This window comes from Vanellus vanellus, assembly GCF_965231255.1.
Source record: "Vanellus vanellus genome assembly, chromosome: 2".
NCBI classification, from domain to species: Eukaryota; Metazoa; Chordata; class Aves; order Charadriiformes; family Charadriidae; genus Vanellus; species Vanellus vanellus.
The window spans coordinates 134,478,266-134,489,793 of NC_138906.1; positions in this window are offsets into that span (position 1 = coordinate 134,478,266).

Consider the following 11,528-nt stretch of genomic DNA (forward strand, 5'->3'; position numbering starts at 1 on the left):
CTTTTTCAGGACAATGGAAGGAAGAATACCTTAATTATCAGTCTATCTTGAGTGCTCTAAGCACGGATCTGGCCAATTCCCCGTCGTGAGCAAGGTGGTGTTCTCTAAAGAAAGTGACGGCAGAATTGTTCAGGTGCCACGCCATCCTCCCAAATGTTTTTGCTGTAGTGTTTGCATACTGTTTGCTGGACTGCTCTGAATCCTAAACTATATTTTATGTCTCTCTTACAGGCAAAAACCCCCATGCCTAAAGCCATTTCTCCGTGTGTGTGGTCTGAAGCTGGTTATCACAAAGTCAATCAGTCACACCTTCATACATCTCCTCTGTAAGTCCGTAGGGTATGGAGTGAGTTATTTTTATACAAAACAACCATATCTCCCTGTACCTCTACTAAACACAAACCGTGTCTCATATTTTCATCACAGGCATAGGCAAACCACCATTCCCTGCAGCCCTGTACAAATCCCAGATTGTGTATGCTGGAAACTTTGTCATTTACTGGCTTTTGTGAAACTGAGATCTATATCCCTTCAAGTTTCTGCATATCTTATTTTCTCCATTTTCCAGCTAACGCCTTTGCTCAAACAGTAAAATCATTGTCAAACGTATGGAGAGCAATGCCCGTGAAGTTTGGCTCTTCTGCAGGGGGAAGTGTTTTTGGGGCGAGGGCCTGTGAGAACTATCTGAGGGAAATACCGCACGTAAAAGATTCACAGAATCCCAGAAAATATTTTCAAGGAAATCTTAGCTCTGTGCTGGAGATATTCTCGAGGGTCTCTTACAAATGACTAAGGAGGTGCTGCCTTCACTGAGTTTGCAGAGCACTTTTAACTTCAATCTCTGTCTGAAACACAAGGTGAAAAGTCCTGTGATGTTTGCTACTACCCACATCTAATTTGAACCATTTAGCAAGGCCTCCAGTTCATTGTTTAAAAATCATACGTCTTAAAACTGCACAGCTGTTCACCTCTGATTGCCAGCTAGATAACAGCTATAAAATACAAACCATAAGACAAATATTTCTGCAGATTTGCTAAGTTATAGCCATCCAAAAATATTCCCTCTGCTGCCCAATATGCAAACACCCTCTCTACTGTTAAGTTTTATGACTGCCGAGGATGGAAGTTGTAAAGAATGTGATACCATTGTGCTATACCATAAACTGCTATTTCACTAGATTCCCCAATTTCTTTGGGGAAATCTAGCACAAAAAAGCAATTTATGTGGAAAAAACCTAATTTATTAGAAATACCTTTCTTCTCCGATACAGTCAAGTGCATTACCATAAATATGTTTTACAAATATGGTGCTCAGAGTACAGACCACCCCTATTACTGCCTGTGGATTGAAACCTGGGGTTTGCCTGCACAGTACCGCTTCTCCACTTCTAACAGTTCTGCATTAATATGGTGTGAAAAACCTATATATAGAATGCTTTTGTTAAAATCAGATTATACTAATTCTATATGAAGTGCTTTAATGAAAAATGTTTAATGGCTGAAATACTATAAGACTGCAGTTAGAGTGCAGGTGCAAAAATGATATTCTACACTCCCTGGAGAGCAAACTTGTACATACTGTGAAATATCAATTAAAGTTTATAGTTGCCTGTACCGGTTAAATGTCTTTTTCATGGGAAATTTTCATCTTCTCTTATGAAGCAATCACTTGGGTTAAAATGTGTACTGAATTATGTGGGCATTTTGAGTTATTAAGGAATAGATTTGTTTTACAAGCAAGCTGTAAGCATTCTTTGCAGTTTTTATGAGGTCATCTACATGACTTTTAAATGGCGCTTTTGGCCAACCTCGATTCTCAGATCAGTTCATTAATTCACACAGCTGTCTTTAAAAACTACAAGAATAATATATACTGGAGTCTGGAAGAAAGAGGTGGATTTCAAGGCTGTATTTCAATCAAGGGGCCTGTTGACATCATAAACTACGAGAGGACAGCCTTAGCAGTTTCGTGAACAGCAGCAAGCTCGCGATTGAAATACAGCCTGTTTAATTGATTTCTTTTAGAAAACATGGAGAAAGGATGCAAAATTTTACTTTCGAGTGAGCACACCTCCCAGAAAGTGTTATCTGGGACATATGGAACATTCAGTGTTGGCAGAGGTCATCCCAATAAAATTTTATATTCTATGGTATATGCTATGGTAGTCAGCCTGCCCACATGCTTCTGGATCTGAATGGGGAAGACCCGGATTTCATTTCTGATTCTGCCACATTTCCTGGGTGATTTTGCACAGGCCTCTGATCTCCCTGTGCTCCTCTTCCACATTTTTATATTTTTGAATAGTACATCTTCTGTTTTCTTTTCTTCCCTATCCTTTTTCTATCTTATCTTGTTAACTTAAAAAGCTTTTGTGCCAGGGTCTGTGTGCCAACGGGTGTTTATATCGTAGTTAATACAACTTGTTGAGACCTCCTGCAGAGAAAATAAAATATTAAATATGCTGATACAGAAGAAACCTGTTAGAGGGGTGTTTAAGAGCACGCAGCCTCGGCTGACAAATTTAAATCAAAACTTCCAAACAAGACCATGCTTTCCCTATCTTTAATATGCCACTCCACAGCTTGCTAGAGTGCAAAAGTCGAAATCTAAGAAATACTTGCAACTAAGCAGGTGCATAGTAGAAAGGGGGCAATCCTCACAGAGCTTCATTGGGAATGGGATGTCTAAGGATCCACCCCAAGATTTTCTTTCCTCACTTTAACAGCAGGTAGAAAGTGGCACAAACAGTAAGTACAGAGCTAACAGTTGTGATAGATTTATACTTGATTTTCTTTTTTTATTTTTTTTTAATGTATTCGAATGAAGTCAAATAAAGTCTATTAGAGGCGTATTTGAGCTGAAGCTCCTGCAGCTAATTCATGGATAACATTTTAGATTTCACTACATTCTGTTTTCTGAACGTTCATGAAGTGAAAGCAGTCATCCTGCAGCGCTGGTACCAGGCCTTTCCTTGAACTTTTGGTTCAACCCAAGTTGAGAGCTGCTAGCAGCTAGAGCGGTTTTGTAACCCACATGGGCAAGGTGGATGATCAGAGACACCTTTCAGCTCAGAAAACCTGCTGTAACCCCTGTTCCAGCCGCCAGCCTCAGCAGGCAGCTCAGATCCAGAATGTGCCCACTGTCAGTATGCTGCAGTATCAGTGAGGTCTCTAAAGCTTTACCCTGGGAAACAGAGTTACATCAGCACCAACAGGACCTTGCACTGATGCTGCCATATCCATTTGCCAAGTAAATATTTGGACTTCAGTCCTTGCTGTTTTTCTCTTTAAAGTCTTTCAGAGATGCATTTCAGTAAGAAATTAGAGTTTTTGCAATAGCACATCTTCCTATAGTCATAATTTAATATAAAAACATAAATGCCAATCAAATTTGCTTAAACCTACAACATCCTAGAAAGGATTTCATTACATTTACATTTTCATAGCCTACTGTTGTTCTGAGAAGCCTTTTAATGAAACTCCAGATCAGCAGAGAGGCTTGGTGGAATATAACCTGCAATATCTCAGATCAGATGGAGTATTCAACTGTACAAAGAAACCCAAATCCCACCCAGACTCCCGCAATACTTGAGTCAGCGACGATCAAGAATATCTTAGGGAGTCTCAGTTATTGAATGGGGCACAAAAGAATCGATCTTCTGACCACAGACCAAGAAACTCAGGGGGAAAAAAAAAGGGAAAAGAAGGTAGAGAAGCAAAAATAGGACAAAGAGAAGCAAGTGTCCTTTAAAATTATATATGGAAATTCTCTTTGAACCCTTAAACCAATCTAATTATCTGATTTCTATGGTAGGAACTGGAAAAACACTGGCAGTGACACCCTTATCACCCATTGTAGCTGTGAATGCGTGGTGTGCAGACAATTTGCCTTCTACTCGCTCTCTGTCCGGCAGCAAAGAGACTTAAGCAAGAAGAGATGACAGTGCGTGCTTGCTCTGATCCTCCCCCAGAGCAGAGGCAGCCTGACCTGAGACAAAACATGGAGGTAGGAGACCAAGGCAACCCAACCTGCAGTGGGAAACCAGCTTTCTCTGCCATGTGGTGAGAATCGTAATGAAGGTCATGGTCAGCCAGTTACTTGTGCACCTCAAAGGTGCAGTAAGAGTATCTGGCAGAGGCACTGCCAACCAAGCAGCATGTATGAGGTGTCAGAAAATAAACTGTGGAAACTGGCTACAGATAAAACTTACAAACTTTGAGAAAAGAACCAAAATTAACAGGGTCTTTAATTTAAAACGTGATGCAGTTAAATGCAAATGAAGGAGGAACATGAAGGACGCTGAGCAAAGACAAGTGGAGTTACTATCCTAAGCTTCCAGGATATGACTTTATTAAATAGCCTGAAGAGAAACACTGTAAGAAGATAGCTGGGACTCTGTTACCACATCCTGTAAGAAAGTCACTGTGCACATTAAAATCTATGGAGAGCCCATAAATGACATTGTAACAGTAGAAATCGCTGAAGATCAGATGCAGCCTGCTTTTTAACTTAGGGCAAGGAAGAATAGCATAAACCAACAACATTGACTAAAGAAAGCCCTGAAAAAATGCAGGATACGTGCTCTAAAGAATATGGAAACTGCTCTACCCCCACTTTTGCCAGAGCTTATAACATCTGAAGTGCTGGAAAGAGCAGTTCATTGTGCTCCCACTGGCTACACCACTGGAAGACCTCAGGAAAGGTGTGAGGTGATGGTTTGCTGCAGCTGGCGCCCTTCCTTCCCGCTGCCCATGCGATACCAAGCAAAATCCAGAACTGCCTAATTTGAATACCAGCTACCTATTGAGATTACGTTATTTGAAGAACACCTCCTTTCCTGAAGAATCTTGCTAAGGGCTGTCACTTGCTTTTTTGGCCTCTGCTTTTTTATCCTCCTCCTTACTGGTTAATTCTGTGTTTTCCGAACCTCTCTTGTAAGACAACGCATCTCAGTACCATTAATAACAGACAATATATGCAATATATGCAAGCATTACCTCCCAGACATCTCATTTACAGTATCTTTAGTTCACCAGTGAATAACATTGTGCTTTTTCATAGTCTTGTTTGCCAGTTAGGAGACAAGGGACAAGAGTTCAACATGTATCACCTCATGTACACAAAAAAAAATTGCAAAGGCCTTTCAAGCACTTATTTACAGTCTATACATCTGCTTTCAAATATCGACCCTTAAAATTGTATCTTTCAGCCTCAAGTCTGCACAGGAGCTCATGACAAGTACATGTGTCTAGAGTGCCCTTAAAATATCTTGGGAAGTGTCTGGAAAGAGCCATAGGCTCCAGCCGTGACTCTGGAAACCTCATTATGGTCCCTGACTCATTCAGGGCAAGCAGGCAGGACCTCCATCATCACGTAGAGGGTGAAGAAAGCTGGACGGGACATGGGCGATGACATTCCACACATTGCACAACCTGTGCCTTGTGAGGATAAATGGTTTCCCCTTCCAGGACAAATCCCTTTTTCATTTTAAACCAGAATTGCTGCCATTGAACACATTGCAAAAAAAAAAAACCAAAACCAAACCAACCAACAAAACCCAAACCCTGGGTACAGGGCTTCCTTACTCCTTGACAGTGTTGGCATTTTGTCATACAGGTCATAAAATATTTTGTGCTGTAGCAGGCCATTTATCAGTCCCAAACAGGGAAGGCTGCGACAGCACATGTGCATCCCCAGACACCCTTTGAAAAAAACTAACCCTGGCTTCTTGCACTTCTCTACATTTTCTGCCAGGAAAGCAGCTGATATGTGAAAAGACAACAAAGACGCGATATGATTCACCTGCAAGGTCAGGTCTTTACCTCCATAGCTACTTCGTGCTCCTAAGGCCCCGAGTAATACTGGCTATGGTGAGCGGTACAGTTACTTTCTCTCTGTGGTCTTTGCTATGTTTGGCTGGTGAAGGCCATTAAAAGGAAAGAATAACATGGCTGCCCAGTATTGCTTAGCTTGTCTGTGCCTTAACTGTTCACATTTAACGATACCTTTATTGTATAACTCTGCCATATAACATTCAATCGTCTGGCCTGAGAGCTGGTTTCTTGGACAGAAAATATACCTTTCCCAAGTCACTTTCTTCCGTGGATCATGATATCCTTGAATGTTTTGAGGGATTGCTTCGCGCGGTTTGCTTTCCCTTTAAGTCTCCCAGAGGAATTTATTTTAATCCCCCCACACCTTCAGGCCTGCCACATCTAGCAGTTGAGAAGACGGTACCATTTCCAGTATTACTTTTTTTTTAGCACCGTTTGCTTCCAGGAACATTTGAAAGTATTAAGGTCACCTGCTCCAGTTTTCTGCCAGTTCCCTTCCAAACTCAGCCTGCTTCAGTTATTCCATTTTTCCCACTTATGTACTTCATTTCTAACACTGTGTAAAAAAGACATGACACAGGAGTTTTGGCAAGGATCCTCAGGGCTTTCCCTCCTTAGGTCATTTCCAGGACATAGTCACATGAGACTAGCAATGGTTTTAAAAGATTCACCCCTGCTGTGGGCATGAATGGGCTTCAGCAAGTGCTGTGCTTCACAGATGCTTTTGCCCCTCTCTCCTACTTAACAGGATTTTGGGGCAAAAGCAGACAGCCCTTAGCTGTCGAAACTGCTCCTACGTGACTTCCTCTTCTTCTACTGGCTAGAAGTGAGCAGGAAAAGCAAACGGCAAAACGCTTTTTTTTTATTTTTTTTTTCTCTTGCAACAGTTGTTCTAGTCTGCAGCTGTGTTTAATTAATTACTTGGGTAACTGAGATGGATAGAAGAGCTTTTGAAAGCTGTTGAGAAGAGAGCTGTCTGCAAGCTAATTATACTGTTATAATAATCCCTTGGCATTCCACAGACTTTTCATCCTCTGACTGAATAATAGTATAGCAAAATATCCAAGGATCCCTTATAGTTTTGAATAAACAGCAAGGGAAGAGTAGTAAAGCAAAATAGGATCTACTTAGGAGCAGCTAAGAAGTGTTCCAGCTTGCTCACAGACAAATCATAAAACATCAGATCCCAGGAAAATACACAGAAGATTTTCAGAATGTTTCCCCTCCTACACCCAAAATATTTATTTAAGTTTGCTTTTTTTTGTGCTTTAGGTAGCTGACATGATTCATTTGAACAAAAATACTTAAAACTTATCAGAACCACTTGGGAAAGTTCCTTGTAATGAGCAGCACTGCCAAGAGGGAAAAACAACCAGAATGTCATGTAGCATTTTTCCTAATTTTGGGAAGAAAAATGTATACGTGAATACTGAAATGCTAATACCACAGAGCCAAGTGAAAGATTTTTCAAGGACTTAATAACATGGTTGATTTTTTTGACAGAACGAAGTTTTATTGTAGAACAGCCCAGGCTACACCTGAGAAATTAGACTGGGGGGCAGAAGGGAAATGCTAAGTACCTGATGAATTGGGAAACCTGTGATAACAACAGGATAAGTTGGGTGGTTCTTCCATAAAATGCTATGAGACAGGTATCTTCATCTTTGTGTGCGGAACTCCACGTTGCAAATTGCTCACGCAGGAGGCACAACACATGAATCACACTGGGAAAGGTAAAGAATAAAGACAAAAAAGATCTTCCGGTCTGTGGGTCCCCAAAGTGTTTTTATTTTAGTATGTTTATCTCCACATAAGCCTCGGTGAGCTTTCAGTCCTCAATGCAGCTACTGATTATAAACACACAATACCCTAAGAGGTATACATCTCCTGCAAACTCCTCTGAAAATAAAGACCACATACATAAGGTGAGTAAAATCAGTGCCAGCCAATGTCAGTCACAGCCATTTCTACTAAAGGCCTTCTGTTTTCTGAGCTTCCGTTCAGCCAAAAACACATGATAGGAGACGATGCTTAGTTAACATCAAGCTATATCTCAGTTTAAGCACCACGATTTTTAATCTTGCTACATACAAAACCATGTTAGCTCAGCATGTTCTCTAGAGCACCACAAGTCTTAATGGAAGCATTAATTCAGCTGTTAAGACAACAACAGTAAAGTTGTTAGAAATAACGTCTCAGCTACTGTGTCTCCAAGCATGGAAGATATTCCAGAGTAACAAAAATGAAAATAGCAGGTCTATAATGCAGACACACAATGCTGGTTCGAACGGACACGTCCAAAGCTCTTGTATTTTTAGTTTTCATGTGGATAGTCCCACTATTATTGCAGATGCAATAGACTTATTCACTAGTGACACGTATTTTCAGAGCTGGGTATGCAGCAGCTACTACTGTGATAATGCGCCTGTTGCAGACACTGTAGGTAGACGGTGGAATAAGTCTGTGTATGGGCAGGTAGAAAGGAGTCGTTAGTGTAATGCACCGACAGCCACTGCAGAGACAACCTGGAGATGGTATCTGGCTGGTGATTGCAGAGACTTTCCTGCTATACTTCAGGGTTCTGCGTATCTAGCAAAGACAAAATTTTTCCAAGCTAAAGTTATGCCTGACACTTTCATTTAGGTCATGCCATTAATAATCTGGCCAAAAGGAAGTATCCCAACACCCAGCGTCAACAGAAAGGTCCTTAAAGCAGCTATTGCAATGCAACAACTTCAAAAACCAGTTGGTGATTTTCTCATCTCTTGATAAACCCTGTTGGGCAGGAGGATGAACTTGACAGTGAGTATTTGTATTCCCCCTCTGCCCCTTCGCTTTCTTGCAAAGGCACAAGGCTGTGGGTTTTGGGGGTTTCTCAGCGAGCACTATCATCACTTGAAGCCCTGGAGACGTAGCTCCATCCCACCATAATCTTATGTGCTCCTAGTCCAGCCCCATGGTGTCCTCTGAAGGTGACTTACAACTGTCTTCAGAAGTGCCCTAGCAGAGGTGTCCCCTCTGCCTGGACAGACACGGACTTTTAGAGCTGCTTTTCACCTCTTGGTCCCTTTCGGATGGTGCAAAATGGGATGGAGTATGAGGGGCAGTACTAAATGTCCACTGGGTGATGGCTTGTTTCTTTCTCTGATATTCCTTCTGGAATTATATTTTCTCGAGCCTGACAACTCAATCGTCTCAAATGAGAAGACACCTACAAAGTCAGCACCTGGAATTAAATACTTGTCGTGAAAACAGAAGCCTGGATCCCAGATGGGACTGGGTCTTAGTCTGCTATGGAGCGGTGACCAGCTCTGTTTAGCTTGTGTGTCAGGAAGGAAACTTGTCTCCAGCCAAGTTAAACGGTGTTGATAATTCAGCTGTAACAATATCGCTTTAGTCTTTGTGTCATCTTCTTTAGACTAGTTCTTCCAGAGTTTTCAGTAGCCTCTATCTTTGCAGTTCCTAGTTAGGATATGGATGTTTAGCAAACACAGACATGCACATAACGAAAACTTTCCTTATGGTTTATTGCTGGCATTATTTGCCTTTTTTTTTTTTTTTTCAATTAGGGATTCAGTTAGTCCTACTGAGCACTTGAAAGATCGGTCTCCCATTTCTAGTAGAATAAATGCTGGTCACTTGATTTCTGCTGTCTTCTGTAGTCTGCTGAATATGAAATAGAAAACGTCACCACAATCAAGTGCAGAGAGTATGATCATAGCACTAATGAGAGCAGAGCATGGCACCCAGCCCCATTTGCGGTAAAACAACGTGTAATTTCCATTTGAGATTTCCACTGCTAGTTACAGCTGAAGTCAACCAACCATTGTTGCAGAGATTTTTTAAAGCGTGTGTCATGATACGTGGACTCCCCAGTGCCAGTGGGAATAGAGTAAACAAATTCAAAGGATTCCAAGATGATATCTGATAGGCTATCTCGCATGGGATTTGCACACTGAGAACATTTCACAATGCTCTGGACAAGAGCAGACTGTTGCGGTACTGTTGGAATAGATCAGTCACAAAGAATGACTCTCTCTCCCCGCACCCAAAAACCCCAAAGGTGAGGGAACAGTAAGCAATGATGAAAATCAAACAAAATAGAGAATGGAAAGAGAGGATGGCAGACTGGCATGTTGCTATAGCCACAAATGTACAGTGTCTGTTGATCCCGTAAAGATGGGGAATACATGAGGTTTATTATATTTTCTGTAGCTTCTCTATGGTAAAATCCAATTTCAGTGAAATATTTCAATGCTGGAGACATTTCTCCCTGGAAAACGGTGCCAGTCTTTCCATGCCTCTGGCTCATAGTGGCGAATGAACAAGATAAGGGGGAATCGGGAGGTAATACATGGTACGTCTCCCACCTGGCCTTGAGATAACTCTTTCAAAAGATAAAACTGCGAAGTGATCGCTGAAGTGGACAGTGCAGCAAATATAAAGGTACAAAATGGATTTCCCCTAACAGCTCCACCAGTGCTAATCACACATGACATTTATTAATGAACTGTATATAATACAGTAAGGCATTGTTGATTTGATATGTAAGAGGGGGATTTCAGTTTTTCTGTCTCACCGGCAGAGTTCATGGATCATTTGGCTTTCCACTACTGATTTCATAGTGCTCCTGGTGCAGCAGTGAGTGCAGCTTACACGGTAAGTTGGTGTTCAGGCAACATTTGTAGTATAATTTAGCTTTTTTCTAGCAAAAATATGAGATGGAAGGCAGGATAGGATTCAGTAGCATGTGGCCTGTTACCCTGCCACAGCTCAGAAACTGCCATCTGACGGTCCCCATCCTGTATTATACATCCAGCACGTGGAGGATCTGCTGCGTGGTGGTGGTAATCGCCCGCACAATTAGACGATGTTATTTCTATATGTGTGGTGTTATTTAAATTGCTTTGCGCTTGTTGCAGAGGAGATAGATGGATTGTAGAAAAATTGAAACTTGTTGCAACTACAGTGTAATGTTTATATTAATCTCAGGTAGTTGAAATGATTTTTAAAGGCGGTCACCCTATGCTTCATATCTTATGTATAGAAATGATTTAATGTCAAGAAAGTGCAATTCATTCTAATCAAATTTTCTTTGGAAACGAAACTTAGATTCTAGTGGGACTTCATAGATTACACACATTTCAGGACTTGAATCATAGATTTTTGAGTTGGAACTGAACAATGAATAATACTACAGTACTATTAGCTCATTTTTCTCTTTATTTTTTGCCAAAATAAAACTGCTTTTTGAAATGCGTCCCCAATAACTTTGTTAATCTATTTGTAAGTGACTCATATGATGGGACTTCTGGCATTCCCCTTCAGAGAATATTCCCAAATCTAATCAACCGATTAATATATTTTTCCTGCTATTTGAATGAAATTCGCTGCATGTAAATATTTTCTTTGAACTTCCACTTCAGTTCAAGATTTGTATGCATTATGGTATCAAAATTAAAAAAAATAATCCTAATAATAATTGTTATATGTATAGGGTATTGCAGCAGCTGTGTCCTCCTTTCGTAAAAGACTGATCCAAGTTTCAAACATATCCTGATGGACAGTGTCACCCTTGCAGCATAAGGGCTGGCGAGGAGATAGGCATCCTGTCAAAGGGAGAGCGCTTGAGGGTGAAATGAGGAACAAATGAGAGGTCCACTAACCCAGTGAAATGCATCTGATCGGCTGTG